This window comes from Stigmatopora argus, chromosome 3, assembly GCF_051989625.1.
Source record: "Stigmatopora argus isolate UIUO_Sarg chromosome 3, RoL_Sarg_1.0, whole genome shotgun sequence".
NCBI classification, from domain to species: Eukaryota; Metazoa; Chordata; class Actinopteri; order Syngnathiformes; family Syngnathidae; genus Stigmatopora; species Stigmatopora argus.
The window spans coordinates 20,471,634-20,485,440 of NC_135389.1; the positions used below are offsets into that span (position 1 = coordinate 20,471,634).

Here is a 13,807-nt window from a genome sequence, read left to right on the forward strand (position 1 = left end):
ACTCTGATGGCCAAGAGCATCAATATTTATCACATTGCCCCAGAAAACATGATCGCTGCACAGGATGGGAAATATATAAAAACAGATTAAATCCAATCAGGCCCACTTTGGATGGGACCTTTTGCACTCTGCTGCGTTCGCAATTGCTTTTTTTCGTGGGTTGCTGAGAAGAACTTTGCGTTCTGGACGTCAAATGGGAGAAATCGTTATTTATTTTACTTCGACGGCGTCTTATGTATGAATTCCGGTTATGCTGAGTGGCCTACAGACTATTTTGTTGATGCATAACTGTGTTATACTGCCCCAGTAAAGTGCTTATTACCCAGAAAGCCCTTTTTGCCCGCGCATGCGCGTTGTACGTTTCCTGGTCAAAACTCGTCTGAATAAATCGTTCAGTGCTCGTAGATATCTTTTATACACGGAAGAGATGCGGCAAAGAAGACAGTGCGCTACAATGATAAACATCCTCATGTCATGGCCACCTGGCTTGGTCGCATCTCGAAATTTTGATCGTATCGCGGGCAAATTATTCGATCAAAATTTTCGTCGTACCACGAGCTGATCGTAGGTCAAGGTACCACTGTACATACAATTTTGTGTTTGGTTCTAAATGAGCGAGTCACGTAGTCCGAAGGTGAATCACAATGTGCCACCCGTGAATGGACACTCCACCCACCACTAAGCCCCCCCTCCCTCCGCCATTCCCTCCGATTGCACCGACATTGCTCGGCGCTAAAATGAGGCGCTAACAGCTCATTTTATGTGCAATTTTTCTCCGGGCCGTTACAGCAAATAATGATCATTACTGATGTGGCTTCATGATTGAGCATGATGCATGAAATGAACTTGGCAATTTTGTCGCGGTAAATCATACTTAATGATGTCCGAATGCGTGTGCCATGATTGGTGCCTCTGTGAAGGGGAACGGTGTGAGAATAAATGAAGCCCTTCCGTCGCCAAAAAAAAACCATGGTCCCTCCATTCAAATACTTTTCGGAGCTGAGGAACGTCTCTCGATATGAAAGCATTCCTCAAACATCACATTCGGTGGTCCAGATCAGGACTAGATCAGACCGGATCGGTGTTAATAGATTCAACACCAAATGACTCATGTTTAATTAGTTACCCACCCCCCTCGTATCGCACAATGGATTTTATAGCTGCCAATGATATGAGTAAGGCTCATGATTAACATTAAGTATAAGGTGTAGTGCAATCATTTTCATCTGCTAATAAGATGTGAGGCTCTTCCAAATTAAAAAATAAAGTTCAGCTATTGACAATGATAGATGTCCAATTTATTTAAAGTGCCTGGGCTTGCTCATCCAATCCTTTTTGAGGGTCGAATGTACAAAAATGATTGGACCTCCAAAGAAATGTTCAATTGTCAATTGTGGCAACTACCAGATTTTCTCGCGTATACGCCGTATTTGTCGCTAAAAAATGATGATTGAATCGAGGGTACGGCTTATATGCGCATAAATTAGACTTGACATGCGCGAAAGTTGACAAGGACAAAACGCCATAACACAAGACAAATTTATTTTGACGTCTATGAATTTAATTCAAGAAAAAAAAGTATTTTGCATAAAACGTGAAAAAAACTCACTTGTGCCTGTCATTGCTCGCTCAGGGTGCCGCCATCTTACCTAGGGATGACAAACTAGACCGCTATGGACACACTTCCTGGTTGTGCTGCTCACTTAACTTACTTTTTGAATTTAGGCAACACCCTTTTGGAATGTGCAATCCAGCAATCGATTCATAAAGTATCTCAGAAATACCATGTGTGATGATTTTTCTTAAGATTTTCCCTTCAAAGTAACACATTCGTACTGCCTATTAAAACCCTGAATAGGGAGGTGAACATTGTGAATCAGGGGGCGTCTTATACGAGAGAAATTGCAAAATTCAACGATTTTAAGGGTGCGGCTTATACTCTGATGCGGCTAATATGCGAGAAAATACTGTAAGTGAACTTTTCGGGCCAAAAATAAAATGGTCCACCCCACTTGAGATCTAGTTGCCATTAATTGTGGCCCGCCCGTGTGCGGTCGATTGGTCGCCGGTCTTTTGGTCGCCATCTTTTGGTCGCGGTCTTTTGGTCGCCCTGACTGCGACAACGGGCGACCAAAAGACTGGCGACCAAAAGACCGGCGACCAAAAGACCGGCGACCAAAAGACCGGCGACCAAAAGATCGGTGACCAAAAGACCGGCGACCAATCGACTGTGTACCGGCCCGCCAACCAAATTGAGTTTGAAGAAGAAAACAAATGTTTTCATTCATCCTGGACCGGTGTTATGGTCTCCATCAAGAAAGTACACCACAAAAAAATGTCTGAATTATGAACGTTAGCTGTCGGTGAAAGATAAGCAACCGGTCGGTATTGACCGCGCCATTTCAGCCAGCATTAACTATTGCTTTTTATTTTGCAAATGAACAAGCCTGGGCCATGTCTCATTGTATTGATGTGTATATGTGCCAAATGGCCTCTCACGCTTGGTGTCTTGACATCACCATTAAATGTTTGACATCAGTCCTACCACACCACCACCTCCTCGTCTTCCTCCTCCACACAGCTGGAGATCAATCAGAACTAATACATATTTAGTTGAGACCTTTCTCTCAGCCCCCCCTGTGAGTTTGACACACTCCAACATCCTGGAACATTCGCTGCTGACAAATCCTTGTGGGAAAGATTCTAAAAGCTGCTTCAATGGCTCACAGCATGCTTGGAAACATAGAGAACATTTCAATGCATAGAGGGAAAATAATCCATTCCTTGATGCTGGTCGACCTAAAGCGTTCAGGGATTTTGCTGCGTCGTCTTTTTTCCCGATAAAAATAGTATTTTACGAAGACTATGGGCCCTTTTTTGTTGGATGTTGTTTAAATTATGACGAGTACACCGAGATTTTCAAAATCAAAAGCTTTTATTGTCATCATACACAGCTACGTATAACGAAATTGGCAGTGCTACTCCAGAGTGCGTTTTCCCAGTAAAAAAAACATAAATAAGTAATAAAATAATATAAAAAGTCTCGTTGAAAATATAAAAAGTCACATAGAAATATGAAAAGTCACGTCAATATATATATATATATATATATATACGCATATATACATATATATATAAACACATATACATACATACACACAGATGTACATGTATACAGGTCTTAACACAGCCATTTGTTTTGTTTTGTTTTCCCAGTAAAAAAATAAATAAATATGTAACATAAAAATATCAAAAGTCACATCAAAATCTAAAAAGTCACGTCGAAAATATAAAAAGTCACGTCAAAATATAAAAAGTCACGTCAAAAATATAAAAAGTCACACCACAAAATACCAAACTGGAGAGCAAAAAGCCACCCGTGCTTTTTGCGCACCGCCATCTTGGATCCATCAAGTGTAGATGATGTTCATCACTGTGTGGGTTTGCTCCGGGTACTCCAGTTTTGTTCCACATCCCAAAAACATGCTAGCTGGTTGAACACTCTAAATTGCTTAACCCTAGCTATGATTGACCGTCCTTGGTCTCCTTGTGGCCTGTGATTGGCTGGCCACCGATTCAGGCATGATATCCGCACTGGCGTCAGTCATGTCCGTCTTTTCACGACATAAATATAGCGTGTCAGCAAGCAATGTACTCAGATAGTCAAGTTGTCAGCGACATCTACACCATCTTGAATTTAGTGCATACTGATTGGGCACCCTGTCCACTTTGAGGAAAATTTTACACTTTTACGTGCCCTATGTGAGTAAATATGTTTTTTTATAACTTAATAAAGGGAATTGCAATCATTCATAAGCGGAGCAATTGGCCGAGGTTGCCAGGTATGCCAATGAAACATCAATAACTGCAAATCCGCCAAGTTCAAATAATTTAGACGTCAATCCCTGTCAGGGGCAGTAGCTAAATTTCAGGATTTTTCCTAAAAATGGCAAGATAGATGGCTGGATAGAAACATACAAATCCCCGGTGATCTTACAAAACAGAGTATATTGATATTCTGCGCAACCTCTGCCTTGGCGCGTTAAAACTGTGGCCGACATTTAATTTGCAAGCAAAATGAGATGAACTTTGCGTGAGAGCCGTTCACTCTCCACCTGTAATGGAAATGTCCTTACTCTACTTGTAATCTGATTTATGGGATGTACACATGCGCGGACGTTTACAGTGTGTGTCGGATAAAAAAAATTGCTGATAATTATAGACAGGTTTGTCATTTTCTTCACCCAGTTCCGATAAAACTGTTGCCAGGGAAGTGGGTGATGTTATCTTTTAAAGAGGCGGTACGCTATTTCCTCCGTTTATTTAACAGGAGGTTTCTGTGCCAATAGTGTCGAATTAAACGCAATATTAAGCGGAGTTGCCGCTTATTAAAACGGTAATGATAATTCAAGGAATCAGGAGTTTTGCCGCTTTGCTGCATTTGGAAACGTTATCCTCGGAAACACGATTGTCGAGTAACTTTAGCTTGTTGGCGCTATCTCGTTGCTTTCAAGTCACGTCGGAGATTTTTGCGTCCTGTGACGTTTAAGGGTTTTAGGAAACGGCGATGTTTTCGCTCAGCGGGCCACTTTTGCTCTTTTTGAACGACAATTTCTGCAGAATAAAAACAGCTCTGTCTGGGAGTCGTGTGGCGATCTCGCTGCGTTGTGAACGATTCCGCCTCTGTTGAGTCTTTTGATCTGCAAAACAGTTTATGACACCGATTTACCTGCTGTCCCAGTTTTGCCAGAGCTGTTAACATCTGCTTCAAATGCTCTCTGAAGCTTTTTATTTTATTTTAATTGATGTTGCAAACAGCTGCATGATGGGAGGACATTTAGAGTGCGCCTCAATGGTTGCCGCGCTGGCCAGTGCTAATTTCAGGGTTTCGATGAAGTTGAGTTTGAAAATAGCTTGAGAAACTCTTGGAATTTCCACGCTTGCCTCATTAATTCTCCACGTGGACTTGACAGTTTGGGGTCTAAAATATTTATCAGTTTAGCCCCTATATTATTTAAGAAAGACTGCATTCGTTTCGAACCTGTTTGACAGAGGTTCAAGGGTGAAGACGATAAGATTTTTCCAAAAATTCTTTTTAAAATATGTTACTGTTCTTTACATCAGATGCCATTCCTAACACAACCTAGGAGCAGGAATCAAACTTGCTGTTATCTATTTTCTTCCTACCCTTCAAAGTTTTGCCTTTCACACTCATCTGTACTAGCTGCATTTTTTGTAGTCCGTTTTTTTCCTTTTTATTTACTCCAGAGACCTGTGGCATGTGTTTTACTGGTATAGCTTTTAAGCATTGTGATCAGTTAAGACACAATTATCATCGTAACTTCATTTGTGTTCACACTTAACACACTGTTAAATATATATATATATATATATATATATATATATATATATATATATATATATATATATACCTATACCTACATATATATGTATATCTATATATCTATGTATATATATATATATATATATGTATATATATATATATGTATATATATATATATATGTATATATATATATATATATATATATATATATATATATATATATATATATATATATATATACATATATATATATATATATATATACAGACACTCCCCTACTTACGAACGAGTTAGGTTCCGAGCGATTGTTCATAAGTTGAATTTGTTTGTAAGTTGCTCAGTGCTATATTTTGTATTATAATTTATGTTTAAGGCCTATATAAGTATATTGAAGCCTATATACCCCGGAGACTGACTCACCGAACCTAGGTTAAAAACCACTACTATATTGTCATACTATATTGTCATATTGTATTGAAAAGACCAATGTGGTTAGTGCGTCGGCAGGCTATGTCACGCTTGGCTTCACTCTGACTATAGTGGGAGATGAGGAAAAATTGGTCTGTTTGATTTGTCTATGAATGTTGGCAGCGGACGATATGACACCCCCGAAAATGAATGTGACACTGGCCTGAATTGCAGTAGTCTTAACAGATTGAAACTATGGTTTCAAACAGCATACATTGTGAACTAGCAGCAACACTGATCAATAATATAATAATAATACACGAACCAAAAGATTTTGCCTTGAATTCCGGTATCGTTGCGAGAGGAGCCCAACTAAATGACGCCATATTTGCAGCAAATTGTTGACTCAACTTCTTCTCAAGCCCAACATCTCCACTATTTCCACACAAATAGAATCTCCCCTCACTGGCATTGAGTAAATAACGGTTCCCAGGATACTATTTTCAGAAATCCACTTTTTAGTCCCTCGATACGTTTGTATATAAAATATGTCAACACAGGAGAAGACTAAGCCGAATGATGCAAGGCGAGCAAGCAGCGCTCTCAGCACAACGCTCTGCTTTTTAGCACCATGACAGCTGCACACATCTGCTCTGCTTTCACCGGCGGTTGGTTTCATAGTGCTCTGGCGCTTATTTATTCATGCGCTCCGACCACGCCGGTCTCCCCATGTGGACTCGCCACGACCGAGGCTAACGGCGTAGTTTTTCTGCGTGCTAATGTATGCAGATCACTTGGCTTAATCCGTCCCCGTCCCGGCTGCCATGTTGATTCAGCGTCTCTTGCGACTCATTTCTCAAGTATCCCCCCTTGACATGCACTCAGGTGAGATTTAATGGAGGTGTGTTAAATTCTCATCAGGTTTGTAGGAGATGAGGTTGAGCTCATTGGAATGCCTAGCCATATCGCGGGTTTGTTTATAGTGAAATCCATCCCTCAGGCGTGAGCTACTTTGCTGAGGGCGAACTGTAAGAGACCAGGTTGATGCAGAGCTTCTCCATTTGGCCGGACCACTCAGTGAAAATAGGCTGTATTGGATGGTTATTCATCACTTTCTCAATCCAGGAGGTCTCTTTAATTGCGGTCGATTTTTGTACTCGACTGACTTGTACTAGTTTGCGCAATATGTCATAATTATACACATTGCTCAAATGATATTTTCATATTGTTCTGCCTCCTAATTGACATTTGTATTTTTTTATCTGATCTTCCAATCTAGAAGTGATAGTGTTCCCTATAGAGATCGGTCAGTCATTACAGTAGAATATCTGCCAACTTCGGAAAATTGCTATTCTTATTAATGATTGCAATTCCCCTTATTAAGCGACACGGCACATATTTGCACACATATAGCGAAATTTAGCTACTGCCCCTGACAGGGATTGACGTCTAAATTATTTGAACCTGGCGTGTTTGCAGTTACTGATGTTTCATTGACATACCTGTCAATCTTGGCAATTGCTCCCCTTATTAATGATTGCAATTCCCCTTATTAAGCGATAAAAAAGTGTATTTAGATATTTACTCACATAGGGCGCACTTAAAAGTCTCCAATTTTCTACAAAGTGGACGGGGTGCCCAATCAGTATGCACTAAATTCCAGATTTGGTATGACATACCTGTCAACCTCGGACAATTGCTCCCCTTATTAATGATTGCAATTCCCCTTATTAAGCGATAAAAAAAAAACATATTTACTCACATAGGGCGCACTTAAAAGTCTCCAATTTTCTCCAAAGTGGACGGGGTGCCCAATCAGTATGCACTAAATTCAAGATTTGGTAGATGTTGCTGTATGACGCTGACAGTTTGACTGTCTAGTACATTGCTTGCTGATGCGCTATATCTAGATAGTGAAAAAGGGAATGCGCATATCATGCTTAACGCATGACAATATTAGCAGTCGACAATGACATTTTCATCTGCTAGCAGTGACCGAGAGGATCCGAATTAGAGCCAAAATGGGTAAAACGAGATCGATTTTACAAAAAAACGTACTTGGAAAAAATCCTGTACAAAAGTTGTTATACAGCGTACACAATTAAAACTGATCAAAAAACGTATGAGATAGAGGAAAAATGTATAAGTTGACAGGTATGCAGTAGTTACCGATGCGCCGTCGAAAGATGCTAGCAGGCTGTCAGGTTGAAATAGGTTGAACATTTTGTATTTTGCCATCTATGTGAAATTATGGTAATTTCCTTGCAATATTACACATTATCTGACAAATTTCTACCCAGCGTCTGAAGTGTACCTCAACTTTCGGCCATTTACAGGCTTTCAATCACATGAAATTAACATAAATCACATTTTTTTACGCTTGGATTGGCATTATAAACCAACAATAACTGCTTGAATTTAAATTAGAATATATTTATGCAGATTTCTAAGATATTTTAGGGCCCTTTAAAATCTTCGTGACGAACAACGACTTAACTTGACGTAATCTTTGACCCTAAATTCTAATTTATTGCAGCACAGCAACATGTCTGGCTACTTACAACAATACTTGTAATATATTCCTATTATCGTTACTTTAGAAATGATAATAATACCCATATGTATCACTATGTCGACCTGTTTCCTTTCAATGCATTCAACTGGCGACAGTAATTTTGTCTATTTCCTATAACTAGCTTTTAATTTTACCAAACAGCAGTCAGCTTGCTTTTACAGTTGCATGTTAGCAAACAATGCTAAAATGTTAATTAAATCATTGCCTCGGGGCTCAATAAAAGTTTAATGCAGAATTTTATTGCCTTCCTCCCTAAAATGGTGCCCCCGAGCATCCCATTGGCCAGGTCCTAGTAAGTTGTAAATGCAAAGCTAATTAGTAACACCCCATTCACCTGACCCGAATCAAGGTCACAGGGCTAATTATGGGCAGGTAGAGGTCGTTATGCAAATCAGGCCGTGCGCACGGTGATCTGCGGGAAGGTCGGCGCGCCACGTCCTTTGTTGGACACCTGAATGTGCCACCCAATCAGAGGTGAAGGATGTTGAGTGATGTTGAGCACGATGCTACACACTCGGAGTTGACACATTCCATGTATTGGAAAGGTCAGTGTGTGTTCGTGTGTGTGTGTATAGCACATGTCAAGAAGCTGTGGTGTTAAACGGTCCTTGTCATTTTGTCAAATGTGCCTAGGACTCCTGTTTCAATTCTTTTCAGTTTGCGTTTTCCTGAATATTAGTTTTGTTTTTTTTCCGATTAGTTTTATCCCTTGGATATATCTATAATTTATATCTATTTAATTTTGTGTGGAGGAATGCATGGCTTTTATCGACCCTTAGCATGTCCAGAAGTTTAACTTTATCTGCTACCGGTGCTTTTGTCAGTCTAGAGCACATGTGTCAAAGTGGTGGCCTGGGGGCCAAATCTGGCCCACCACATCATTTTGTGTGGCCCGGGAAAGTAAATCATGAGTGACGACTTTCTGTTTTAGGATCAAATTCAAATGAAGAGTATAGATGTATATTAAATTTGCTGATTTTATCCCCCTTTTCAATCAATAATTGTAATTTTTAATCCATTTTTCTGTGTTTTTAGTTCAAAAATCATTTTGTAAAATCTAAAAATATATAAAAGCTAAAATAAACATTGTTTTAGATCTATAAAAAACTGAATATTCAGGGTTTTAATCCATTTATAAAAAGTCTATCTAAGTTTATCTAAAATGGTCAGGCCCACTTGAAATCGAGTTGACGTTAACGCGGCCCGCAAACCAACCCGAGTCTGACACCCCTGGTCTGCAGCCATTTTTAAAACATTGTCGCAATCTAAGCTAGCAGCGTGGCAATGCTTGTATCTGCCAGCCATGACACGTTCTCCAATCCCTCTTCCCTTAGCAGCTTGATCGTACGATCATAAAATATTGCGCTATCGTAATATGTCATGCAGTGTTCAGACCAAGATACAACACGGTTTTATGGCAACGCCATTGAAAGAGACAAAATGTTTCTTGTGAGCATCCTATCTCATTGGCCTTTACTTAGAAACGAGTATTTCTCTGTTTGTGTAAACAAAAAACAAGCAAACACAAAAGCAAATTGCGAGTGCAGAGCATTCGCCACAATTCATCACAATGAATATTTTGGATGCTTCTCGTTTTAGAAGACGATCGTGAGTCCTTTTTCGTGCCGTGGCTTGAAAGCGTCTTACAATAAAACAGGAAAAGTAAAGTAGGCCCAAAAATTGTTAATTAACGACAAAAGCAGGCAAGGGGATGTCTGCGGAACAAGAGCGCGTTCTCAATTATTTACACAAAAGCAATCCTGAAAACCCACTTTTCCTTCTCGTCCGTGCGAGGCAGATGTTCATGCGGGCATGCAAAACAAACGGTGTGGTGCAAGGTAGTGGTTTTTAAATGTTTCTATGCTACCAAAGCTTCCATTGACGATGATAGACGTTTTGACTGGGAGAGTCCAGTGGACGAATTACCGTATTTTCTTGCATATACGCCATATTTGTAACTGAAAAAAATGATGACTGAATCAAGAGTACGGCTTATATGCGCACAAATTAGACTTGAGATGCACGAAACGGCAAGGAGACAAAGACAAAACGCTATAACGCAAGACAATGTGGCAGATAAAACGGTAAACAAAATTTATTTTGACGTCTATGAATGAAATTAAAGAAAAAAAACATATCTTGCATAAAACGTGAAAAAACTCACTTAGTGGGCCTGCCATTTTTCGCTCAGGGTGCCGCCATCTTACCTAGGGATGACAAACTAGATGGCTACAGACACACTTCCTGGTTGTACTGCTCACATGACATCCTTTTTGAATTTGTCTACGTGCAGGCAACACCCTTTCGCAATGTGCAATCCAGCAGACGGTCTTTTCGATTTATACGGTATCTCGAAGTCATCGTTGTACAATTTATTTCACACTATTATAACTTTTATTAGGTTTATGAACGATGTCAATAGTATTTTGATAATAGAGCTTCTAAATGAATAAACGTTCTATGACATCGTGACAAAAGCTGATTAGTACAGTAATATACCGTATTTTCTCGCATATAGGCCGTATTTGTCGCAAAAAAAGATGACTGAATCGAGGGTACGGCTTATCTGCGCACAAATTAGACTTAACATGAACGAAACTGCAAGGTGACAAAGACGAAACGCCATAACACAAGACAATGCGGCCGATACTGTAATTTATTTCAAAATAGAGAAAAATAAATAGAAAAAATGCTTAACAACATTTATTTTGACGTCGATGAATGAAATTCAAGAAGCAAAAAACGTATCTTGCATAAAACGTGGAAAAACTCACTTAAGCCTACCATTGCTCGCTCAGGGCGCTGCTATTTTACTTTATACAGTATCTCAGAAATACCATGTGCGATTATTTTTCTTAAGATTTTATCCTTCAAAGTAACACATTTGTACTCCCTATTAAAACCAGATATATGGAAGTGAAAATTGTGAATCTTGTACGAGGCAAATTGTAAAATTCAACGATTTAAAGGCAATTTTAAGGGTGCGGCTTATACGCAGAGGCGGCTTATATACGAGAAACTATAGAGTAATGTTGAATAAATAATCAAAAATAAGTCATCAATAAATAAGTAGTGAACATAATAAATAACTGATAGTTGAGTATGGTGAAGAAACTCTTGGGAAGAAACTGTACTTGATTCTGTTTGTCTTGGCTGTTATGGCCTTGTAGCGCCTGCTAGAGGGCAGCAGATGCAATGCTGTGTAATGGCTAAAAGTGACCATGATATATGTAATGTGATTATTTAACTTTTATCCATTTTCTCGATGTCTGCGCCAATGGACTTCATTCCCGATTTAATTATCCTAATTTAAGGACTGCTCTATTGGCTTATTGACTATTACAGCTATTTTTCTTTCACTGGCGGGCTGGCAAAAGTAGATATTATTTTACAAGCGCTGACTGGCTACTTGAATTAAAAAAAAAATCTAATTAGTCGGAGCTTTTTTATTTGACACAATAGGCCAATGATTTCAACCACTGTGCTGCATTGATATTATCCAATTTCAATTAAATGGTTGGAATATTAGTGTTTTAAATGGTGGTGATGTCTCGTGGTTGGCAGGGAAATTAAAAGGCTTTCCATTAGATGGTTTAAGGCAGTGCTGTTCATTTTTTTATGGGGGCTAAGTCATATATATATATTTTGGGGTTAATATGTCTACAAACTATGAAGAAAGAAGAAACTAATTTACAACTACAACTAACCAGTATTTTACCTTGACTTTATTGGCCTTAATGTCCAAATTTACATTTTTTTTAGCCTTTTCACTGTCAATTCACTCTTTATTTAGTATTTAAAAAATCAATTTGTAGAAAAAAAGTAAAGTGAAAATATACTATTTTTATATATCTATTAATGTTTTTCATTTTAAAACAGAATACTGCAACAAATATTATATTTTAAATATTTCTTTTTTCGTGCACATTTTAACGTTAAAACAAAAAGAAAATAGAGAAATAATATTTTTTTAAGCTTAAAAAACGCAAAAAGTAAATACTTTTCTCTTTGCATTTGTTTGAATTATTATTTATTTATAGCTGCCACAATTTTCTTACTTTGTTTTAATTTTAAATATTTGAGGTCCTTGATTTTGACACCGTTAGCATAGGGTATATATTTAGCTTGTTTATCCTGCACTTGGTAAAAAAATAAAAATAATAATACATTATGTAATAAGAAACACCAAGTTTTTTTCCCCAATCAAGTAATTTAGTTGATAGTCAGCAAAATTTATATTAAAAAAACAGACTTATCCATCATTCGGCGTCAATGGCAGCTAACAAGTTAATGAATCAATTTCCTTTCTTGAAAGCAGTGCCTATATCTCCAATAAAGTGTTTATATTTAGAAATTGCTTGCTCCGAAGCGCCAATAATCTGATTACGGTAACAAGGTTTTGTGGAAGCAGGTTGAATGTCTCTAATCAAGCAAGCCTTTCCGTCGAAGTCGCTGGCTCATTTTCTCTCAAAACATCCGCTATAGACTTGTTTTTAAATAGATACCGGCCGCCGTGATAATTACAGAGTCGACGCAAGTGTGTCAAACGTGTAATTAGAAATTAGCCTGCTCGGGAAATAATCTGAAAATACATTTATGTCCCGCGGCTAGAACGATAGCTCATTATCAAAGCTGACAATAATGTCAATTGGCGGGCGAGCCGGTCCGTGCGATGGCTTCACGCGCGCTTTGACGCGGGGGTGCGCGAGCACCGAGGACGATCCAAAAGTACAATTGGGGAACACGTCCTGCAGCATTTTCATTAGCGCTCGCCGAAAGTTAAGAGCCAGTCGCCCACTCCTCGATGCGCCGTCTGGTTGCCATGGAAACAAGCGCAGAAGAAGGTAGAAGTCGTAAAGGCCAAGCATAGTTTCAAGAGTCCTGATCAGCAGGGATGGCATGTCTTGCTTGATTTTTTTTAAAGAAATGTACAGTCTAGGTAAGGAAGAATCCTATAGATTGAAAAATGCGCCGTACAACATTCGTTTCAACGGAATTCTTGAGCAAATAATTCAAGTGAAAGCATTTTGCGTAATTTCACTCACTGTCATTTGTCAAATAGAATCTATGGAATTCAGCCAGAGTGGCAGTTTTTTTTAACGTCCTCTTATAAAAGACACGTCAATCGACGAATATTGGATGTATCAGGACTATGAAGCTTAAACCGTAATCGTATAATAGTTCAATTTAAGACTCATGTTAGGGTTACCCTTAGAAGAGTATCTTCTACACCAGGGGGGTCAGACTCGGGTTGGTTCGCGGGCCGCTTTAACGTCAACTTGATTTCACGTGGGCCGGACCATTTTAGATATAATATGGATTAAAAGAACTGGATTAAAAGAACTGGATTAAAAGCCCTGAATATTCATTTTTTATAGATCTAAAACAATGTTTATTTAAGCTTTTTTTTAATATAGTTTTAAATTTTCCAAATAAAAACACAGAAAAAATGGATGAAAAAATGACAATTATTCATTTA

At 38.7% G+C, this 13,807-nt stretch overlaps 1 protein-coding gene across 3 annotated transcripts in view; it reads left to right on the top strand.

Annotated features, from left to right (window-relative positions):
* lingo1a (leucine rich repeat and Ig domain containing 1a) overlaps positions 1-13,807 on the top strand; it is a 139,734-nt gene that overhangs the window by 27,756 nt on the left and 98,171 nt on the right. The gene's annotated exons all lie outside the window — the stretch shown is intronic.